General features: G+C 56.1%; 2 long non-coding RNA genes across 4 annotated transcripts in view; both read left to right on the forward strand.

Annotated features, from left to right (window-relative positions):
* Window positions 1-4931: 4931 nt before the first annotated feature.
* LOC112531277 lies at window positions 4932-7122 on the forward strand. The gene is made up of 3 exons (XR_005842102.2): window positions 4932-4973; window positions 6338-6425; window positions 6959-7122. It is a non-coding gene; the product is annotated as an uncharacterized LOC112531277 (long non-coding RNA).
* Window positions 7123-11306: 4184 nt separating this feature from the next.
* LOC112531437 overlaps window positions 11307-23143 on the forward strand; it is a 26817-nt gene continuing 14980 nt past the window's right edge. For 2 of the 3 annotated variants that reach the window (XR_005842097.2, XR_005842096.2), the window contains exon 1: window positions 11307-11458. This is a non-coding gene — a long non-coding RNA (uncharacterized LOC112531437). Of the gene's footprint in view, window positions 11459-16918; window positions 16964-23143 lie in introns of all 3 variants that reach the window. The other variant, XR_005842095.2, reaches the window with a different exon arrangement.

Consider the following 23143-nt stretch of genomic DNA (forward strand, 5'->3'; position numbering starts at 1 on the left):
TGGTTTTCCGGGATCTGTGCCGTATAGGGCTCAGGGCTGTCACTGGGGTTGCTTTCACAGGACGCCCCCCAGCCCAGCTCAGGACCCACGGTGAGTCTGTGGGTGACAAATGTGTCACTGAGAGACAGCATCAGGGTGGGAATGCGTGGACCATAGCGCCCAGGGCAGAGCCAAGCGGTGCTGTGGTTGGGGGGGGGTCAGCCCCAGGGAGAAAGTCTCCCCCACGGAAGAAATGGATTGCTTAGCTCCCCACTAAGCTCCCATTGCCTCCCAGTATTGTCTAGAGTCTTCTTGTGCAAACTCAGTGCCCCCCAGTGCTGCCTGCGGCCCTCAATAGCCTCCCAGTGCCCTGCAGTGGGCTTCCCAGTGCCTCCAGTACTGCCCAGTGCCCCCAGCTCAACACACCCACTGCTCGGTCCGTGACCATCTCCTTCCCCAGGAACAGCACAAGGCAACAGAGATGTTGACAGCAGCGATGGTGATGGAGATGTTGAGAGTGGAGGAGCTCTTGGCTCGCTGCAGCCACCCCAGCATTCCCGGAGGTGGGCACGGGGGAGCCTGGGGGGGGGCTTTGGTGCTGCACAAACGACTGCAGGCAGAGGTTTGGCGTTCACTTTCCTACACGTTTAATAATTTAACGTACAAAACAGCAAATAAATGATGATATTCCCAACCTTTTCCCACCCTAACAATTGTTTCTGATCCCACCCCCTAAAATTCCCACCCTCTAATCAATTTCCCACCCCCCAGCTCCCACCCCGCAATCAATTTCCCACCACCCACCCTCCTCCCCCCCCCGCTCCCTCCCACCAATAGTTCCCTCCCTCTGCAAAATACCTCCCAGCCCCCCACATTCCCACCCCAACAATTCCTTCCTCCAAATTCCAACAACTTGGGAGTGTAACGTGATCAGAGTACAATTTCTCCCCCAGAATTGCCACCCCACAGAATTCCCTCCCCCTCCCCCCATCTTCAATGCCAGCAGTTACGGAGTCCAATCATTTTTGATGCCAACCATCTCCCACGGCAGCCATTTCTCGCCCCAGCAGTTCCCCACCCCCCAAATTCCCACCCCAACAACATCAGAGTACAGCCATTTCATTTCCAACCTCAGAAAGATCCCAGCGCCCCAGGAATTCCCACCCCAAGAATTCCCACCCCAAATCCCCTCCCCCCACCCCAACAATATCACAGTACAGCCATTTCATTTCCAACCTCACAAAGATCCCAGGCACCCCAAGAATTCCCACCCCAAGTTCCCACCCAAAGAGTTCCCACCCCAAATTCCCTCCCCCCACCCTGCAACCATTCCCTCCCCACCCATTTCCCACCCCCCAGCCAACATTTCCCAGCCCAAAGCTTTGACAGTGCAACCCTTTGGCGGTCCATCAGCTTCAGAGTCCCGCATTGCCCCAGCCCAAGATGCCGTTTGTGGACAGCCCAGTTTTGGAGGGGTAGGGCTGGGGCCGGTGCTGGTGCCCCCGGAACACTGCCGCTGCTCTCTGGGCATGGTGGGGGCCAGCGAGGAGCCCAGGGCTCCAGGGAGCCGTCTTGGTGGGCTATGGCCACGTCTCCTGCTCCAGCAAGTGGGCCGGTTTCTTGGTGCGCTCCCGCTCGAGCCGCTGTTGGGCTGTGATGGGCACCCCATCAGGGCACAGTCCTCCTGCTGCCCGCCCACCGTGCTGACACAGCCAGCTTGGCCTAGCGCCGGTGTTTGTGGCCTGGGCCATCGTGGCAGCGCGGCAGCTTCCTCTTTGTGGCTGGGCCGCTGCCAGTGTGCTGCTCGTGCCCGGTGCTCTTGCTGTTAGTGGTGGTGCAGGCGGGCGCTGGGCACTTGGCTGGCTCGGTGCTGTCCTCGTGGTGCGTGTCTGCCAGCCGGCAGGAGATGCATCCGGGTGGCAGTGCCAGGCGGGTGAGAACCACCCGGGGCTGCCTCCGCTGCACCTCTTGGATCAGACGTGCAGTGCGGGGCAACAGAGGTGCGGGGGCAGCCAGGGGGGTCGGCAGTGCCAGGCGGGTGAGAACCACCCGGGGCTGCCTCCGCCGCGCCTCTTCCATCAGATGTGCAGTGCGGGGCGACGGAGGCGCAGGGGCAGCCAGGGGCGTCGGCACGGGCAGCTCAGGGGATGCTGGCTGCCAGCAGAGCGAGTTGCTGAGGAGCCCTGATTCAGGATGTGTCTCTTTGCTCAGCTCCCTGCTGGCCCCGGAGGAGTCCGAGTGCTCTGTGCTGGAAGAAGAGGAGTCGAGGCTGCTGGAGACATCAGGGCTCAGTGGCTCTGTGGCAGTGATGCGCTGCATCAGCTCTTGCGTTTGGCAGCTGTTTGCAGTGGCTTTGGTCCCCTCTCTTGTGACACCGGGCAGGTCCTGCTTGTGCTGGGGGACCTCCAGAGCACTCTCCAGAGCCGCTTCTGAAAAAGCAAGAACATCCCCCCGAACGATGATGGCAGCCTTCCCACAGCCACTCGGTGCAGGCAGCCACCTCTGGGGGTCACCTCTGCGGAGCACAGTCTCACCGTCAATCCAGGTGAGCAAACGGTCCATTTCCACATCATCGTTGTCAAGTCTGTGGGTGCTGGGTGTCTCTTCTGGAAAAGGCAGAAAATGCCCAGCGGGGCAATGGCAATGCCGGCTTTCCCACGCCCACTCAGTGCAGACACCCCCCCAGCAGCTCTGCTGCCCCTCCGAGAGAGACTCACCGTTGTTGATCCACGTGAGCAGGTCATCGATGTCTGCGTCGTCGTACAGGATGCCTGTCTTGGATGTCACTTCTGGAAAAGGCAGAAAATGCCCAGTGGGGCAATGCCAGCTTTCTTTCCCACACCCAGTGGGGTGGGTGCGGTGGGTGCCAGCAACCCCCCGCCAGCTCTGCTGCCCCCAAACTCACCGTCGTTGAGCCATGCCAGGAGATGCTGGATGTCCGCCACGTCCTCCGGGATGTCTGCGCTCGCTGTGGCTGCTGGAAAAGCAAGGACATCCCCAGTGGGGCAATGCCAGCTTTCCCACAGCCACCCGGTGCGGACAGCCTGCCGCACGCCCCGCAGCCCCCAAACTCACCCCCTGAGTCCAGCGCTGCGGTGCTGCAGCCGAGCGGAGCCGTGGCGGGATGGGGGCACCCGTCGGTGGGCGCTGGGTGCCCCTGGTCCTGCGTGAGCACCACGGCGTCCTGAAAGGGCTCCATCGGCGACTCCCAGGTGGCGGGCAGGGTGCAGGGCACGGGGAGCACCTGCTCCTGCAGTGGTGGTACCTGCAAAAGAACTGGCGGGGGGCCGGGGCGGCCGGGGGCCTGCGGCAGGCAGGTGCCTGCGGGCTGCGGGGGCTCCCCGTGGAACACGGCCCCAGGCCACAGCCCCATCGGCTGCTGGGGCAGCAGCGTCCCTGCCAGCAGGGGATGTCCCCAGCAGTGAGCAGGGGCAGTGGGGGGAGCCATAGCTGGGTGCAGCCCCCCAGGTAGCAGCTGCAGCAGCGGTAAGTGCAGCCCCAGAGTTGGGGGCAGGCCCCCAGGTGGCAGTTGAGCCCCAGTTGGGGGCAGCCCCCCAGGGGGGAGCTGCGCTGCCTGTCCCCAGACACCTGGTACCCCAGGCCAGACAGAGGCCTGAGGCGCCAGGTAGGTGGCAGTGGGGACAGGGAGGGCTTGGGGTGGTACCGGCATCGGTCCGCGGATGGTGGGCTGCATCCAGGCGGGGTCCGGTGGCGGCACAGTCGCTTCAGGGAAAATGGCGTCGGGTGTCAGAGGCACCGTCAGCGCTCCTCGAGGGATTCTCTCTGTGGGGAAAGGCCAAAGTAGGCTCTGGGGTGGGCTCTGGGGTGAGCTCTGGGGCGCTGGGGTGGGATCTGGGGCACAGGGCTGAGATCGGGCTTACAGGGCTGGGATCTGGGGCGCTGGGGTGAGCTCTGGGCACTGGGGTGGGATCTGGGACACTGGGGTGATATCGGGTTACAGGGGTGATATCGGGGTTACAGGGGTGAGATCTTGGGCACAGGGGTGGGATCTGGAGCGCTGGGGCCAGCTGAAGCATGGGAGCAGGGGAAGCCTGCTGCCTTACCTGCCATGACAGCTGGAGAGTGGCAGTTAGGGGAGCCCCTCCCCCCAGGGGGGTTGCGTGACCGTTGGGGTCAGCCCCTTTCCCCCAGGCTTGAGATGGTTGCAGTTTTTGTCGCCACAAAGACCTTCAAGACCCTCAAGTCTAAGCACAACCTAACCATACCAGCCTCACTCTAACAAGCCCCTGCTCAATCATGTCCCCGAGCACCACCTGGTTTTCAACACATTCAGGGATGGTGACTGAACCAGCTCCCTGGGTGGAATAGGGAGCCCATCAGGTCTCCCCTCAGCCTCCTTTTCCCCACACTAAACAGCCCCAGTTCCTTCAGTCACTCCTCAGAGGGCATATTGGCCAAGGCCTTCCCCAGCCTTGTTGCCCTTCTTTCAACCTGCTTCAGCACCTCAACGGCCCTTCTGTGCTGAGGTGCCCAAAACTGAACACTGCACTCGAGGTGAGGCCTCGCCAGTGCCGAGTCCAGGGGCAGGATGACTTCCCTAGTCCTGCTCACCACACCGTTCCTGAGCCAGGAATGGTGGCTTATGCCATTGGCCTTCTTGGCCACCTGGGCACACTGCTGGCTCATCTTCAGCCACCTGTCCGTCAGCACACCAAGGTCCCTTTCAGGGCTCAGGCAGCTTTCCAGCCACTCCTCCCCAAGGAGGACTGGGGGGACGCCTGGGCTTGTTGTGACCAAAATGCAGGACCCGACACTCGGCCCCATTGAAACTCATCCAGTTAAGCTGGCAGAGTGAAGAGAGAACAAAAACCAAGCAGGCAAAGAGCAGAGCTGTCCACAGGGGGCAGGGCTTGGGGCAGGGCCTGTGCCGGAGGGTGGTCCAGCACAGTGGTGGCCTCGGGGCCAGAGGCTGGAGGGGGCCTGGCACAGTTGAGGCCTGGTGTGGGCCCAGAAGGAAGGGGGCCCAGGCACAGGTAGAGCCTCGGGGCCCAGGCTGGAGGAGAACCAGGCTCAGTTGGGGCTGTGTTGGGGCCCAGGCTGGAGGAGGACCAGGTGCAGTTGGGGCTGCACTGGGGGGGCCTGAGCTGGAGGGGGGCCTAGCAGAGTTGAGGCCTCCTCTTGGCCCAGAGCCAGAGGGAGCCCCGGCACTGCCCAGGCTTTGGGGCCTAGGATGGAGGAGGAGCAGGCACAGTTGGGGCTGCTTTGGGGCCCAGGATGGAGGGTAGCCTGGCAGTGTTGAGGCCTGCTCTTTTCCCAGACCAAAGGGAGCCCCGGCACAGCCTGGGCCTTGGGTCCTAGGATGGAGTAGGACCAGACACAGTTGGGGCTGCCCTTGGTCCCAGGATGGAGGAGGACATGGCACAGCTGGGGCTGCTTTGGGGTCCAGGATGGAGAAGGACCAGGCTCAGTTGGGGCTGTGTTGGGGTTGAGGATGGAGGAGGACCAGGTGCAGTTGGGGTTGCACTGGGGGGGCCCGAGCTGGAGGGAGGCCTAGCACAGTTGAAGCCTCCTCTGGGCCCAGACCAAAGGGCGCCCCGGCACATCCTGGACCTTGGGGCCCAGGATGGAGGAGGACCTGGCACAGTTGGGGCTGCTTTGGGGCCCAGGATGGAGGGGGGCCTGGCACAGTTGGGGCTGCTTTGGGGCCTGGGCTGGATTGGGGCCTGGCACAGTTGAGGCCTGCTCTTGGCCCAGACCAAAGGGAGCCCCGGCACAGCCAGGCTCTTGCTGCCCAGGATGAAGCAGGACCAGGCACAGTTGGGGCTGCTTTGGGGCCTAGGATGGAGGAGGACCAGGCACAGTTGGGGCTGCTTTGGGGCCTAGGATGGAGGAGAACCAGGCACAGTTGGGGCTGCTTTGGGTCCCAGAATTGGGGAGGACCAGGCACAGTTGGGGCTGCTTTGGGGCCCAGGCTGGTGGGAGGCCCGGCACAGCCAGAGCCTTGTGGCTGCACTCTCTCTGTACAGTTCAACCTTGATCCATAACCTAAAATGGTAACTGTAGTGAAAGGCAGTAGCTGATCCAGCTGCTTTCCTGTGTTTTAATTTTCCTAAGAATGGGGAAGGACTCAAGCTAGTAAACAAAGAGCCCTTTCTGAAGAACAGGACTCAGAAAGTATTAGCACAGAGCAGATGTCCCAGTAGAGATTCTTCCCCTTAGACAGGCAGCCCTTAAACGAGGGTGGGGAGGGCTGGAGCCAGGCTCCACCCCTTTTTTGCCCAGGTGAAATGCTTGCAGCTGTGCTCCACAGCAGAATGTGTTTTAATGAATCCTGTGAAGCCTGTGAAATCCAAGAATCCTTTCTTCCTTCTTTCTCGTTTGTGTTTGTTGCCTGCAGTTCCAAGCAGGTGGGCTCTCAGTGTCTTGCAAGTGACACCTAGCAGCAGCAAGTCCAGCCAGGAGGCACAGCACCCTGCAACCTCCAGGTGAGTGACAGCAGGCAGGCAGGCAGGCAGGCCTTGGGGATCTGCAGGGTCATTGTGTGGAGCATTATGCCCAGGAACAGCTGAGTGTAAAGATGATGTCCGAGCTGCAGAGCTAAGCATAACGGAGAGGCCCAGCGGCTCAGCTCGTTTCCCAGCGTAAGGCAGGAAATTAGAGCCACGAGGGATATGCAGACGCTTTCTGCTTTTGTCTGTTGCCTCCCTCCTTCTGCCCCTGTCAGAGGGGAGGAACGAGCTGCACTTGCACAGAGACATTGCTCTCACGGCCACTCCCCCCTCAGGTTGGAGCATTCCTGGCTGCAGGATGGGCAAACCTAAGTTCTTGCCTAATTGTGTCAGTAAAGCTTAGAAAGGGACACAAACTATGGCCTCTTGGCTCATGAAGTGAGAGAGGGGATGCTGTGCTATTGGGCTGCAGCCAAGAGTCTGAGAGAGTCTGTGTTATGTGAGATTTGAGAGACAGTTCTGGGGAGTGTGGGAGCAGCGCAAACGTGCGAGGGTGCTTTTCCTTTCAGGGGCCTTTGTGCAGCAGCAGATGTTGATGCCCTAGAAGCACGGTGCGGAGCACATCCTGGGATCAAGGTGCCACGGACTGGACAATGCTGCTGTGGCGGAGTTCCTGTGTGAAGACAAAACTCCCAGTCCCCCAGAAATGTGGAGGCAGAAGAGCAGTGACAAGGTATCTACATGTCTATCTGTGTATGTGCACAGCAGGCCCAGCTGCCCCTGCTTCCTCCCTCCATGGGATCTGCTCCTGCTGCTGCTGCTGCTGGAGTCTCCTCTGGCCACGGGTGGCGTGGGGCGAGTTCTTTTGTCAAACAGGATCTACCGTTTGTCAACCCATTGTGACTGGGCCTGATCCCCTGGTTGACCTTTAATGAATCCCAACATTATCCATCCCGTAACCTACCCTGGCACCGAGGTAAGGTGCAGTCCATCTGGCCCCGTGGACTCGGGCATCCAGCTTTTGGAGCAGGTCCAAAACCATCTCATTGTGGATTATGCATGGCCTATTCGGGTCCCCATTCCTATCTACCAGCACAGGGGACTGTGTTCTCTGGAAGTAATGAGTCTTGCTATGAAAGAGTGAGGCAACGAAGGCATTAAGTACCTCAGCCTTGTCCTGATCCTTGGTCACCAAGTTGCCCTCGGCATCCAAGAAGGGATGGAGATTCTCCCTAGCCCTCCTCTTGCTGTAGATGTATTTACAGAAATATTTATTGTTGTCCTTTACCTTGGTGGCCAAGCTCAGTTCTAGCTGGGCTTTGGCTTTTCTAATTTTCTCCCTGCACATATTTGCTACGTACCTGTAATCATCATAAGTAGCTTGCCCACTCTTCCACAGACCATAATCTTTCATTTTGCTCTTGATTTCCAGTGGAAGGTCTCTGTTCAGCCAGTCCAGCCTCCTTGCCCATCAGCTCATCTTCCATGACCTGGGGATGGTCAGCTCCTGCACCTTTAAAATTACTTCTGGAAAGTACTGCCAGCCTTCCTGGGCTCCCACGCCCTCCAAAAGTACTTCCCAAGGGACCCTCTCCACCATGGTCCTAAAGAGGTTCGAGTTTGCTCTCCGGCAGTCCAAGGTGGCAGTTCTGCTGACTCCCCTCCGTGGTTCAACAAGGATTGAGAAATCTAGCATCTCACGATCCCTTTGCCCCAGGCGGCCTCCAGCCTTGACATCCCCCACAAGACCTTCTCTGTTAACAAACAGCAGGATTTTGCTTGCCCTTGCTGGCTGCCTCACCAGCTGTGTCAGGAAGTGATCTCCCACACACTCGAGGAACCTCTGGGACTGTTCCCTATCTGCTGTATTATAAATCCAGCAGGTGTCTGGGACTTTGCAATAGCCCACAAGAACAAGGGGAGAGACCTTGAGACCTCCTGCGGCTGTGTCTAAAGTGTCTTGCCCACCTCTTCATCCTGGTTGGGTGGCCTGTAGCACACTCCCACGATAAGGTCCAGTCTTACTGGCCTTTGCTTTTCTTCTGACCTAGAAGCTCTCAACCCTATCATGGCCATCCTTCATTTCCAGACATTCCCATTCTTTCTTAACGTAGAGGGCTGCACCACTGCCTTTCCTGCCTTGCCTCTCTCTTTTGCAAAGTCGCTAGCCATCCATCACAGCACTCCAGCTGTGTGAGTCATTCCACCACGTTTCTGTGATTTTTCTCCTGTTTTTTGATTCCAACAAAAGCCACGTAGGATTATTTTGATTGTTATTCTTTTTTTAATGGCAGGCATTGTGATCAACTTAAAAAAGGAACGCATGAAGAATAGCTTTGTTTGCATTCTGGTAACTGCTGAGGCTTTGGCTGAGGACAGCTTTCAGCTGCACCTGAACTAGGCTGGATTTGTCTCCTGCTCTCTATAGGTGAGTATTTCTCTTTCATACCTTTGAATCAGCTTTGTACACAGCTTAAGTTATGGAACAGGAAAGACTCCAATATGGTAAAAACGTGATTTCTAGTGTTTTAGTACGTATATTCAAGTCAGTATGGGTCCATTTCAGACAGCATCGTCTCACATCTGTTTGTTGTCTCGTATCAAACGCATTTTTACTCATTTGGCTACATACATACTCCACCCATAGTTTGCATCTTGTCTTCTTAGGGTGAGGTTTGCCTGCTGAACAGCAAGACAAAAGGAGCTTAAATTACAGAAGCAGAGAAGCAAAGACAGCTTAGAGGCTCAATACAGTACGGATCAGTTAGAGCATTACTTTGAAGTTGTTGTGTTCTGGGTCTTAGGTGGGATGAGACACGGGTGTGAATGTTACAGCCAAGTGTTTTTCCCTTGTTCATTGTTCACCTGCTGCCATGCAAGCCAGCTCTTCTTTTCCCTGCCTCTGCTTTTCTTGTTGCATGCATATGCATCGCAAAATCTCTGAACAGATTTCTTTTCCCGTTTTAACAGTGTATAGCTAGAAGTGGGGCTTATCTCAGCCTTTTGTCTCATCATCTGATGGAGATTGGTTGTGTATGGGGGAGTTTGCACGAATTATTAGCATCTCACCAAAAGCAAGGAACAGAAAAAGAAAGAAAAAAACACCAAACCGCCCTAAAAGCTGCATAAATGACTATAGCTGAGCCAGCAGGAAATATTACCTGCAGTTTGCAGAGTCCTCGTTTTGCTCAGCACTGACTGGATGGGGTTAACAGTGACCACTAATGAAGGAGCTCTGCTACCTGTCTCAGCAGTGCTCCAGTCTTTGTTGCTGCGTTATGAATGCACTGCTCCTCCTGACACATTGCAGGATTCAGGCTGGGAGCAGGTATGGCATCCCCTGACTTGACCACGTGTAACTTGATGCTAGAAATACACCAGGTCCTCCCTCCCTGCATGGCAAGAGATGGCTCTCTTCTCCTGCAAAGGCAGCCAAAGTAACTTCTGTGTGCTGACTAGAGAGAGAAAACTTGGTGTCACTCCTTGCAAGTCCTGTGGCAGCCAGATATTGTGTTAGCCACTCACAGGTAGCATGTCTTTGGTATCAGGGTGTAAGAGAATGAACTCTGTAGGAGCGCTGCTGTGGGCCCAGGATGCCTGGCTGAAATTTGATGTTGCAGATACCTTGGTGTCACTGGAATCCATGGAGCTGACACAGTCCTCTGATGGCTGGATTTCTGCTTGCTGAGGGTATTCCTTCTGGTTTCTTGGCTTTTCAGGTGATTTTTGCTTTGCTTTCCTTGGCTTTTTAGTACTTCCTCCTTCTGTTATTGCTCCTGGCTTTGTTTTGCTTTGCTCTTTGGTTTTTCTTTTGTATCTTTGCCTTGCATTGCTCGAGAATTTTCGTTTCTTCCTTCTCTTCAGTGCTAAGCATTGGTGAGTGTTTTTCTCTTTGTACTGTGTTTGGCTTCTTTGGTTTGCCACGATATACACGAGTAAAGCAAATGAATGGAATGCAGTATGGTGACTTGTTTGAATTGCTTTGTCTTCCTCGTTTGGTTGTTTTTCCCCTATTGCTTTTCAGCAGTGCGCCTTTTGCTTTGCTTTCCATTGTCTTTGTGTCTGTTCTGTTGGCTCTTTGTCTTAGCTGTTCCTTTCTTTGCATTAGCTTCTTCCTCCCAGAGGAGAGCATTCCTTGCCTTTTCAGAGGATGGTTCTTGGCTTTGCTTGGAGTTTCTCCCTTGCTCTTCATTCTTGGTTGCCTTACCTGGCTTTGCCTTCCTTGTCCCCTTGCCCCGGCCTTGCTCTTCCTTTGCCTTCACTTACCTGATGTGCTCTCTCCCTTGATTGTTCTCTTCTGTCTGTTCCTTTCTGGCTTCTTGAACTGCAGCCTCCTCTCTGGGCTTTCCTGCCGTGCTTGATGCATTTGCAGCTCCTTGGAGTTTCCCAGGTGGGTCCACGCCTCCTGGGCCTCCTTGCCTCTTCCCTTGTGGTGCTCTTGTGGCTTTTTCTCCAGCTGGCTGGATCCATGCAGGCCTATTGCCCCATTTTCTCGGCATTGCTGTATGTGGATTGTTCTCTGTCATCTTCCCAGGCCTAGATGCTGAGTTTTTGCCTCTTCCAGACTCTGTTGTCATCTTTGCTTTTCCGTGAGAGTGTATTCTGTTCTGTTACTGTTGGTTGCTTGTTTTTGAATGTGGTGTTTGTTGTTGTTTCATTTATTGTTATTGGCTTTCTTTGATGTGCGTGGGGATTTTTTGTTCTTTTTTTCAGTTTGGTGCTCTTTCTTTCTTTGCACTGTATTTTTTTCCTAGTAGCGTTTCTATTCCTTTCTCTTGTACTAGAAATTGTAGCTCCTAACACTAATCCAAATGTATGAACCACAAGTCTGAACTCTAAATCACACAGGTGTATGGGAACTGCATAATCACAGCCTGACCCTCTGTTTGACCACCTGAGGCGAGTGCTGAGTCAGCTGCAGGGGCACAGGTGATGGCAATTTCACCTGAGTGACCGGAAGGGGTGGACCCTGGCTGCAGCCCTGCTAGACCCCATGTAAGGGCTGACTCCCAAGGAGGAAGGATCTCTATCTGGAGGTCACCCTTAGTGGAGCCCTTCTGCGCGCCCAGGTAAGCTTTTTATTTCATTCCTTCTTTTGGAACCGTGATCATCTCACTGGTCCTTTACCTGTTTGCCTTACAATCTGTTTGCCATACACACAGGTAATGTTTAACCCTCCTAATGGGTAGCCCTGAAGCCTTTTCTGTAAACACAACAGGGATGGTGTTAGCCCTCATCAAGTAAGGGCCACCCTTAGTCCTAACACCAAAGGGTAGCCCTTAACCATAACCGAAATGGGAATCCTTTGCTCTAATCCGATGTGGTAACCGTTAACCTGTCACTGAAGGGAAGCCCTTCATCCTAACCTACTATGGTAATTCTTCATCCAAAACGCTAGCACCTATCAGTAACCTTTAAGCCAATCCTTAGGGGTTTTCCTTAAGCCTTTACACTAACTCAACTTAGAATCATAGAATCATAGAATTGCTAAGGGTGGAAAAGTCCTACAGGATCATCCAGTCCAACCATCCGCCCTTCATCAATGGTTCTCGCCAAACCATGTCCCTCAACACAACATCCAAATGCTCTTTGAACACCACCAGGGTCGGTGACTCCACCACCTCTGGGCAGCCCATTGCAGTGCGTGACCACCCTTTCAGAGAAGTACTATTTCCTAACGTCCAGCCTGAATCTTCCCTGGCGCAGCTTGAAGCCATTCCCTCTCGTCCTATCACTGTCACCCGAGAGAAGAGGCTGACCCCCAGCTCACCACAACCTCCCTTCAGGTAGTTATAGAGAGCAATAAGGTCTCCCCTGAGCCTCCTCTTGTCTAGACTGAACAATCGCAGCTCCTTCAGCCGCTCCTCATAAGGCCTGTGCTCCAGACCCCTCACCAGCTTTGTTGCCCTCCTCTGGACACGCTCCAGGGCCTCAATGTCTTTCTTACAGTGAGGGGCCCAAAACTGGACACAATACTCGAGGTGCGGCCTCACCAGTGCTGAGTACAGGGGAATAATTACCTCCCTGTTCCTGCTGGCCACACTGTTTCTGATACAAGCCAGGATGCCATTGGCCTTCTTGGCCACCTGGGCACACTGCTGGCTCATGTTCAGTCTAGCGTCAATCAACACCCCCAGGTCCATTTCCTTTCCTCTACACAGTCTTCCAGCCACTCTGCCCCAAGCCTGTAGCATTGCCTGGGGTTATTGCAGCCAAAGTGCAGGACCTGGCATTTGGTCTTGTTGAATCCCATCCCATTGGCTTCAGCCCAGCTATCCAACCTATCCAGATCCCTCTGCATGGCCTCGCTACCCTCAGGCAGATCAACGCTTCCAGCCAGCTTGGTGTCATCTGCAAACTTACTGAGGGTGCACTCAATACCCTCATCAAGGTCATCAATAAAGATATTAAAGAGGACAGGCCCCAGCACCGACCCCTGGGGAACACCACTTGTGACTGGTCGCCAGCTGGCTTTAACTCTGTTCACTACCACTTTCTGGACCCGGCCCTCCAGCCAGTTCCTTACCCAGCCAAGAATGTATCTGTCCAAGCCACAATCTGCAAGCTTCTGGAGAAGAATACTGTGAGAGACAGTGTCAAAGGCTTTGCTGAAGTCTAGGTAGACCACATCAGCAGCCTTTCCCTCATCCACCAGACGGGTCACTGGATCATAGAAGGAGATCAGGTTGGTCAAGCAGGACCTGCCCTTTGTGAACCCATGCTGGCTAGGGCTGATCCCCCGCTTGTCCCGCACATGCCGCGTGATCTCCCTCAAGGGAATCTGCTCCATAATCTTCCCTGACACCGAGGTCAGGCTAACAGGCCTGTAGTTCCCCGGATCCTCCCTGCAGCCCTTCTTGTAGATGGGAGTCACATTGGCAAGCCTCCAGTCTTCTGGGACCTCACCCGTCAACAAGGAGCGCTGATAGATGATGGAAAGCGGCTCGGCTATCTCCTCCGCCAGTTCCCTCAGCGCTCTCGGGTGAATCTCATGCGGTTCCATGGACTTGTGGCAGTTCAGTTGGAGTAGCAGGTCTCTGACTGTTTCCTCCTGAATCGTGGGGGGTTCAGTCTGCTCCCCAGCCAAGGCTGCCAGGTCAGAGAGTGGAGAAACCTGAGGATAACCGGTCTGTCTTTTAAAGGCAGATGTAAAGAAGGCATTGAGAACATCTGCCTTTTCCTTATCCTCAGTGGTCACATTGCCAGCCTCATCCAGTAGAGAATGGAGATTCTCCCTGGTCCTCGTCTTGCTGTTGATAAACTTGTAAAAGAGTTTCTTGTTCCCTTTTACCCCAGCAGCCAGGTTGAGTTCAAGCTGGGCTTTAGCCTTTCTGATTTTCTCCCTGCACGTCTTAACAACTTCTTTGTATTCTTTCCGGGTTGCCCATCCCTTCTTCCAGAGGAGGTGGATTCTTTTTTTCTCCTGGAGCCTCAAGAATAGTTCCCTATTCATCCACGCCGGCTCATTTTGCGGCTCAGGGGGACAGCCTGCTCCTGCACCTTGAAGACTTCCTTCTTAAAGAGCAACCAGCCATCTTGGACCCCTTTGCTCTCTAAGACTGAGCCGCAGGGGACTCTCCCTACTAGTCTCCTGAACAATTCAAAGTCTGCCCTCCGGAAGTCCAAGGTAGCAGTTTTGCTGTTCCCCCTCGTGCCTCCACCAAGAATCGAGAACTCTACCATGTCGTGGTCACTCTGCCCAAGACAGCCCCCAACCTCTACGTCTCCCACCAGACCTTCTCTGTTTGTGAACAGCAGGTCTAACGGGGCAGCTCCTCTCGTAGGTTCTCTTATCACCTGCATCAAGAAGTTGTCCTCCATACATTCCAGAAACCTCCTAGACTGCTTCTTCTGTGCTAAATTGTATTCCCAGCATATGTCAGCAAAGTTGAAGTCCCCCATGAGGACAAGGGCTGGGGATCGCGCAGCTTCCGCCAGCTGCTCATACAACACCTCATCTGTCTCTTCATCCTGGTTTGGCGGTCTCTAACAGACGGCCACCAGGATGTCTGCCTTGTCGGCTCTTCCCCTGGTCTTAACCCATAAGGATTCAACTCTGTTTTCCCCAGCCATAAGTTCAGTAACCTCAATGCACTCTTTAACACAGAGAGCCACTCCACCACCCCTTCTTCCCTGCCTATCCTTCCTGAAGAGTTTGTAGCCATCCATTGCAGCACTCCAATCGTGGGAGTGGTCCCACCACGTTTCTGTAATGGCAACTAGGTCATAGTTTGCCTGCTGCACAATGGCTTCTAACTCTTCTTGTTTGTTGCCCATGCTGCGTGCATTGGTATAGACACACTTTAGCTGGGCCTCTCTCCTCACCCCTAATCCTATTATCGCTCCCCCAGGCTCACCTCTAGCAGACCTGGTTTTATCCCCTTCCCCCCTCATGTCTAGTTTAAAGCCCTCTCTACAAGTCCTGCCAGCTCCTGGGCAAGGATCCGGTTTCCCCCTTTGAGACAGGTGATACCCATCAGCAGACCTCAGGCCAGGTGCCGAGTAGACCGCCCCATGACCAAAGAACCTGAGATTCTTGTGCTTGCACCAGCCTCTCAGCCATGTGTTTATGCGATGGGTTTTCCTGGTTATTGCATTGTCTATCCCTGCCACTGTAGGAATACCTGCAAATATTACTTGTATGCCTGCATTGTCAACTAAACTCCCCAGCCCCCTAAACTTGGTAGCATTTCCACGTGAAGCCTTATCTAATCCAGTAACCCACCAATCTGATGCCAAAGGGTAACGGTGCCGCAGTTAGTAGTAAGACTAAATAGTAGCACTTAACCGTAATCCAGCAGGGGATGAGGCCGAGCTTGTCTTCTGCCAGGGCTGCTCTCAGCCCCAGGGCACGGCGAGCGGCTGCGGGCAGTGCATCTCCCAGCTGAGGTGCCTGTAAACATCTGCCAGCTGTCCTTGTGGACGGCCCGTCATCGTCATGGAAACTGATTGTAACAGCACAAAGGTTCCAGGAGCGTGGGTGATGTCAGCTGTGACATCCTCTGGGGGGCCTGGAGCCGCCCTTTTTTGGCCTTGCAGCCCATCAAGCCAAAGCCTGCTGTCCTGCACGTGGTCCCACCGGGCAGAAACTCTTGGGACGGAGGAAGGTTCAGGGGAGGGGACAGATGCCTGAGGGCATTCTTTGATTCCATCCCGAGAGTTGTCTTTGTCTTTGTTCTTTCCATGTCGTGTGGTTTTCCTTTGCTTTTCCTTTTGCTATTTAACTTCTTTTCTTTCTTTTATGCTTCTTTCTCTGTTGCTTTGCGTGGCATTGCTTTGTTTGTTTGTTGGGGTTTTTTTTCCCTTCTTTTCAGGCCAAGCCCCAGGGGCTGCTAGGGCAATGTCCTCACTTGGAGGGGGAGGCTGGGTTTCCCATCTGAGGGCTTCATGCACCAATAGCAAGGAAAACTCAGACACAGAGCAATGCTAAGCAAAGGCACGCCTTTTCTGAGACACTGTCTCAAGCTCCCTGAGCTCTTTTTTTCCTACGAGGTAACTCCCCTGCTTTTTTCCATCTCTTATTACAACAAGAGAGATTTCCATCGCTCTTACAACAGCTCGCCAAATAATGTTCTTACCCACAGAAGCTTTCCCTTTTCTCAGTAAGAGTCGCTCTAATCCCGGGCTGATTCCCTAAAACCAAGTGTAATTTTTCTCCTTCGCAGAAACCAGTCACCAACAGAAGTTGTCCTGTTAGCCCACATCCACCAAAAATCCCTCAAATACACTATTCTTACAGCCAAACCAGACCATTTTCTGTTCAGTTGCAGTGCGCTTACGGACCGTATTTCTAGTCTTGTTCCTGCTGAGGTAGTGGTAAAGAAACCCCAGTCTGCCTGACAGCAATACATTGCTCAGAGTAAAGCTGCTGGAGCACACAAAATGCTGTCAGGCGTCCGAGCTGAGCAACAGACTTCATTCCTGAATTGCACAGCTACCAGTAGAAGTGACCTCGACGCTGTTTGGCCTGTCCAAGGAGTTCACGCAGCTCTGAGTACCCCCATTTCTACACAGAGTGGTATCCCCCGTCGGCTATCAGCTGCTACTGTAAGCTTTTTTTTGCTGCTTGAAGCCAGAGGGGCCAGACCCAGCTGGCCCTTAGGGACCTCCTTTGACCCAGGCCTCCAGCGGCAGTGTACCACTGGTTAACCCAGAATGGCAACTGTAGACCAAGGCTATCCCAGGCACAGTTTTCATTTGCTCGGGGAGTGTATAGGACTCAGTCCAGTAAATGCAGTGTATACCTGTGGCGGGGCAGTGGGCCTGTTTTCCTGTGTTTGGCTTCCTTGCTTTGCCATGATGCTGTCTTGAGTTCATGTGCTGGACTCTTGTATTTCGTGTCTTTGTTTTGCTTTGCTCTGTTTTCCTTGTTGTTTGCCGTTCTTTTGTCAGTCTTGCTTTATTGCTGCTCCTGTGTTGCAATACCTTGGTTTTGTTCAGATGTGGTGATTGATACTTTTCCCTTTCGCCTTCTTGGAACTCTTTTCTCCCTCCTTCAGGGTGTTCCTCTTTGTTTCTCGGCTTTTCAGGTGATTTGGCTTTGCCTTCCTTGGCTTTTTGGAACTTGGGAAAAGGTACCGAGGTGCATGGATATGGAGAAGAGAAGCTCTCCTGCTGTGGCTGAGAGGTGATCCAAAGGAGGCCTCCCGAGCAAGCACCGCAAAGGCAGCTTGCTTCTCCAGAGGCTGCAGCATAAGCTCGTGTTCCTTGTGGAGGACTGCGTTGTGCATCTGCAGGAGCTGCTTTGGCATGGAGGATTTTGTGGAGTTGCTGCCAGTCGTTGCTCGGATGAAGTGAGGCTTTTGTCCTTGTATCTGTGCAGGAAAGCAGTGCGGAGGGAACGTGTGTGGTGAGATGCTGAGGAGAGATTGCCTCCCTTGCCCCAGCAGGCTGCTTGTGTCCTGGTGATGCACGGTGACGAGAAGGGTGCTGTTCTGTGAGTAAGCCTGCCACGTGGGAGTAATGGCTGTGGCCTTTTGGGCAAGTCTCTGAGGAGAGGTCTTTGGGCAGGCTGGTTGTTTTGCTGGGCAAGTGCCAGTTTGAGTTGTTTGTTGCCATGCTTGGTTGGTGCTTGTTTGAGAAATAGTGGTCCTCTTGACGAGCAGTGCTCTGGCAGCAGGGGAGTGAGAAATGTCATGTCCACCCAGTCTTCTCCACGAGCCTTACGCTGCCTTTCCCCATTGTCTGTAAATGGCTGTAGAAATGGCAGGGGGAGAAGTAGGGAAGAGGGTTTCTGTGCATCTCTTAGCAGGTGTCAGCTCCTAAGAGCTGGGAGCCCTGCAGAGCGTCCTGGGTTTGTTTTGCTTCCTTGTTGGAGCTGTTGGGATGCTTTTGTGGGTGCTTTGTGCGTTTGAAGTCCCTGTGAACTCTGCTGAGACCAGTGGTGTCCTAGGGAGAGCCCCGCTGCCCCCTTTTTGTTGGGGCTGTTTTCTTCCCTCTGGAGGTTAAAAGGGCCTTCAGAAACCCAGCAGTACGACTTGCTGCTGCTCCAGCCTGTCAAGTGGAGATGATGAAGTGTGACGGCCATTGGGGCAGGGAGGAAAGCAGCTAAGAAATGGTGTTCCCGTAGACTGTGTGGAGCTTGTTGTTGTGAAACGGTCCCTTGTGCTGCCAGAATCTCTCTGCCTTTCAGTCATGGCCTCTTCCTCCTGGCTTTCAAGATGTTCAGAGGCATTGCTAAGAAAGAAAGAGCAGAGCTCTTCCTAGGCCATGGCAGAGTTGACCTTTCCAGGTGTCTGCCAGAGCATGAAGCATGGTCAACAAGCACGGGGTAGCAGCAGCTGGAAACAGGGGAAGCTTCCACAGAGCCCCCCGCTGGAGTCCCAGGGTGATGAGCTGAAGCTGATTTGGGCAGCATGAAACCCGGTGGTTTTCCGGGATCTGTGCCGTATAGGGCTCAGGGCTGTCACTGGGGTTGCTTTCACAGGACGCCCCCCAGCCCAGCTCAGGACCCACGGTGAGTCTGTGGGTGACAAATGTGTCACTGAGAGACAGCATCAGGGTGGGAATGCGTGGACCATAGCGCCCAGGGCAGAGCCAAGCGGTGCTGTGGTTGGGGGGGGGTCAGCCCCAGGGAGAAAGTCTCCCCCACGGAAGAAATGGATTGCTTAGCTCCCCACTAAGCTCCCATTGCCTCCCAGTATTGTCTAGAGTCTTCTTGTGCAAACTCAGTGCCCCCCAGTGCTGCCTGCGGCCCTCAATAGCCTCCCAGTGCCCTGCAGTGGGCTTCCCAGTGCCTCCAGTACTGCCCAGTGCCCCCAGCTCAACACACCCACTGCTCGGTCCGTGACCATCTCCTTCCCCAGGAACAGCACAAGGCAACAGAGATGTTGACAGCAGCGATGGTGATGGAGATGTTGAGAGTGGAGGAGCTCTTGGCTCGCTGCAGCCACCCCAGCATTCCCGGAGGTGGGCACGGGGGAGCCTGGGGGGGGGCTTTGGTGCTGCACAAACGACTGCAGGCAGAGGTTTGGCGTTCACTTTCCTACACGTTTAATAATTTAACGTACAAAGCAGCAAATAAATGATGATATTCCCAACCTTTTCCCACCCTAACAATTGTTTCTGATCCCACCCCCTAAAATTCCCACCCTCTAATCAATTTCCCACCCCCCAGCTCCCACCCCGCAATCAATTTCCCACCACCCACCCTCCTCCCCCCCCCGCTCCCTCCCACCAATAGTTCCCTCCCTCTGCAAAATACCTCCCAGCCCCCCACATTCCCACCCCAACAATTCCTTCCTCCAAATTCCAACAACTTGGGAGTGTAACGTGATCAGAGTACAATTTCTCCCCCAGAATTGCCACCCCACAGAATTCCCTCCCCCTCCCCCCATCTTCAATGCCAGCAGTTACGGAGTCCAATCATTTTTGATGCCAACCATCTCCCACGGCAGCCATTTCTCGCCCCAGCAGTTCCCCACCCCCCAAATTCCCACCCCAACAACATCAGAGTACAGCCATTTCATTTCCAACCTCAGAAAGATCCCAGCGCCCCAGGAATTCCCACCCCAAGAGTTCCCACCCCAAATTCCCTCCCCCCACCCCGGATTCCCACCCCAACAACATCAGAGTACAGCCATTTCATTTCCAACCTCACAAAGATCCCAGCACCCCAAGAATTCCCACCCCAAGTTCCCACCCAAAGAGTTCCCACCCCAAATTCCCTCCCCCCACCCTGCAACCATTCCCTCCCCACCCATTTCCCACCCCCCAGCCAACGTTTCCCAGCCCATAGCTTTGACAGTCCATCCCTTTGGCGGTCCATCAGCTTCAGAGTCCCGCATTGCCCCAGCCCAAGATGCCGTTTGTGGACAGCCCAGTTTTGGAGGGGTAGGGCTGGGGCCGGTGCTGGTGCCCCCGGAACACTGCCGCTGCTCTCTGGGCATGGTGGGGGCCAGCGAGGAGCCCAGGGCTCCAGGGAGCCGTCTTGGTGGGCTATGGCCACGTCTCCTGCTCCAGCAAGTGGGCCGGTTTCTTGGTGCGCTCCCGCTCGAGCCGCTGTTGGGCTGTGATGGGCACCCCATCAGGGCACAGTCCTCCTGCTGCCCGCCCACCGTGCTGACACAGCCAGCTTGGCCTAGCGCCGGTGTTTGTGGCCTGGGCCATCGTGGCAGCGCGGCAGCTTCCTCTTTGTGGCTGGGCCGCTGCCAGTGTGCTGCTCGTGCCCGGTGCTCTTGCTGTTAGTGGTGGTGCAGGCGGGCGCTGGGCACTTGGCTGGCTCGGTGCTGTCCTCGTGGTGCATGTCTGCCAGCCGGCAGGAGATGCATCCGGGTGGCAGTGCCAGGCGGGTGAGAACCACCCGGGGCTGCCTCCGCTGCACCTCTTGGATCAGACGTGCAGTGCGGGGCAACAGAGGTGCGGGGGCAGCCAGGGGGGTCGGCAGTGCCAGGCGGGTGAGAACCACCCGGGGCTGCCTCCGCCGCGCCTCTTCCATCAGATGTGCAGTGCGGGGCGACGGAGGCGCAGGGGCAGCCAGGGGCGTCGGCACGGGCAGCTCAGGGGATGCTGGCTGCCAGCAGAGCGAGTTGCTGAGGAGCCCTGATTCAGGATGTGTCTCTTTGCTCAGCTCCCTGCTGGCCCCGGAGGAGTCCGAGTGCTCTGTGCTGGAAGAAGAGGAGTCGAGGCTGCTGGAGACATCAGGGCTCAGTGGCTCTGTGGCAGTGATGCGCTGCATCAGCTCTTGCGTTTGGCAGCTGTTTGCAGTGGCTTTGGTCCCCTCTCTTGTGACACCGGGCAGGTCCTGCTTGTGCTGGGGGACCTCCAGAGCACTCTCCGGAGCCGCTTCTGAAAAAGCAAGAACATCCCCCCGAACGATGATGGCAGCCTTCCCACAGCCACTCGGTGCAGGCAGCCACCTCTGGGGGTCACCTCTGCGGAGCACAGTCTCACCGTCAATCCAGGTGAGCAAACGGTCCATTTCCACATCATCGTTGTCAAGTCTGTGGGTGCTGGGTGTCTCTTCTGGAAAAGGCAGAAAATGCCCAGCGGGGCAATGGCAATGCCGGCTTTCCCACGCCCACTCAGTGCAGACACCCCCCCAGCAGCTCTGCTGCCCCTCCGAGAGAGACTCACCGTTGTTGATCCACGTGAGCAGGTCATCGATGTCTGCGTCGTCGTACAGGATGCCTGTCTTGGATGTCACTTCTGGAAAAGGCAGAAAATGCCCAGTGGGGCAATGCCAGCTTTCTTTCCCACACCCAGTGGGGTGGGTGCGTGGGTGGCTGGGTGGGTGGCAGCAACCCCCCGCCAGCTCTGCTGCCCCCAAACTCACCGTCGTTGAGCCATGCCAGGAGATGCTGGATGTCCGCCACGTCCTCCGGGATGTCTGCGCTCGCTGTGGCTGCTGGAAAAGCAAGGACATCCCCAGTGGGGCAATGCCAGCTTTCCCACAGCCACCCGGTGCGGACAGCCTGCCGCACGCCCCGCAGCCCCCAAACTCACCCCCTGAGTCCAGCGCTGCGGTGCTGCAGCCGAGCGGAGCCGTGGCGGGATGGGGGCACCCGTCGGTGGGCGCTGGGTGCCCCTGGTCCTGCGTGAGCACCACGGCGTCCTGAAAGGGCTCCATCGGCGACTCCCAGGTGGCGGGCAGGGTGCAGGGCACGGGGAGCACCTGCTCCTGCAGTGGTGGTACCTGCAAAAGAACTGGCGGGGGGCCGGGGCGGCCGGGGGCCTGCGGCAGGCAGGTGCCTGCGGGCTGCGGGGGCTCCCCGTGGAACACGGCCCCAGGCCACAGCCCCATCGGCTGCTGGGGCAGCAGCGTCCCTGCCAGCAGGGGATGTCCCCAGCAGTGAGCAGGGGCAGTGGGGGGAGCCATAGCTGGGTGCAGCCCCCCAGGTAGCAGCTGCAGCAGCGGTAAGTGCAGCCCCAGAGTTGGGGGCAGGCCCCCAGGTGGCAGTTGAGCCCCAGTTGGGGGCAGCCCCCCAGGGGGGAGCTGCGCTGCCTGTCCCCAGACACCTGGTACCCCAGGCCAGACAGAGGCCTGAGGCGCCAGGTAGGTGGCAGTGGGGACAGGGAGGGCTTGGGGTGGTACCGGCATCGGTCCGCGGATGGTGGGCTGCATCCAGGCGGGGTCCGGTGGCGGCACAGTCGCTTCAGGGAAAATGGCGTCGGGTGTCAGAGGCACCGTCAGCGCTCCTCGAGGGATTCTCTCTGTGGGGAAAGGCCAAAGTAGGCTCTGGGCTGGGCTCTGGGGTGAGCTCTGGGGCGCTGGGGTGGGATCTGGGGCACAGGGCGGAGATCGGGCTTACAGGGCTGGGATCTGGGGCGCTGGGGTGAGATCTGGCACGCTGGGGTGGGATCTGGGACACTGGGGTGATATCGGGGTTACAGGGGTGATATCGGGGTTACAGGGGTGGGATCTTGGGCACAGGGGTGGGATCTGGAGCGCTGGGGCCAGCTGAAGCATGGGAGCAGGGGAAGCCTGCTGCCTTACCTGCCATGACAGCTGGAGAGTGGCAGTTAGGGGAGCCCCTCCCCCCAGGGGGGTTGCGTGACCGTTGGGGTCAGCCCCTTTCCCCCAGGCTTGAGATGGTTGCAGTTTTTGTCGCCACAAAGACCTTCAAGACCCTCCAGTCTAAGCACAACCTAACCATACCAGCCTCACTCTAACAAGCCCCTGCTCAATCATGTCCCCGAGCACCACCTGGTTTTCAACACATTCAGGGATGGTGACTGAACCAGCTCCCTGGGTGGAATAGGGAGCCCATCAGGTCTCCCCTCAGCCTCCTTTTCCCCACACTAAACAGCCCCAGTTCCTTCAGTCACTCCTCAGAGGGCATATTGGCCAAGGCCTTCCCCAGCCTTGTTGCCCTTCTTTCAACCTGCTTCAGCACCTCAACGGCCCTTCTGTGCTGAGGTGCCCAAAACTGAACACTGCACTCGAGGTGAGGCCTCGCCAGTGCCGAGTCCAGGGGCAGGATGACTTCCCTAGTCCTGCTCACCACACCGTTCCTGAGCCAGGAATGGTGGTTATGCCATTGGCCTTCTTGGCCACCTGGGCACACTGCTGGCTCATCTTCAGCCACCTGTCCGTCAGCACACCAAGGTCCCTTTCAGGGCTCAGGCAGCTTTCCAGCCACTCCTCCCCAAGGAGGACTGGGGGGACGCCTGGGCTTGTTGTGACCAAAATGCAGGACCCGACACTCGGCCCCATTGAAACTCATCCAGTTAAGCTGGCAGAGTGAAGAGAGAACAAAAACCAAGCAGGCAAAGAGCAGAGCTGTCCACAGGGGGCAGGGCTTGGGGCAGGGCCT

This window comes from Gallus gallus, chromosome 28 (genome assembly GCF_016699485.2).
Source record: "Gallus gallus isolate bGalGal1 chromosome 28, bGalGal1.mat.broiler.GRCg7b, whole genome shotgun sequence".
Taxonomy (NCBI): Eukaryota; Metazoa; Chordata; class Aves; order Galliformes; family Phasianidae; genus Gallus; species Gallus gallus.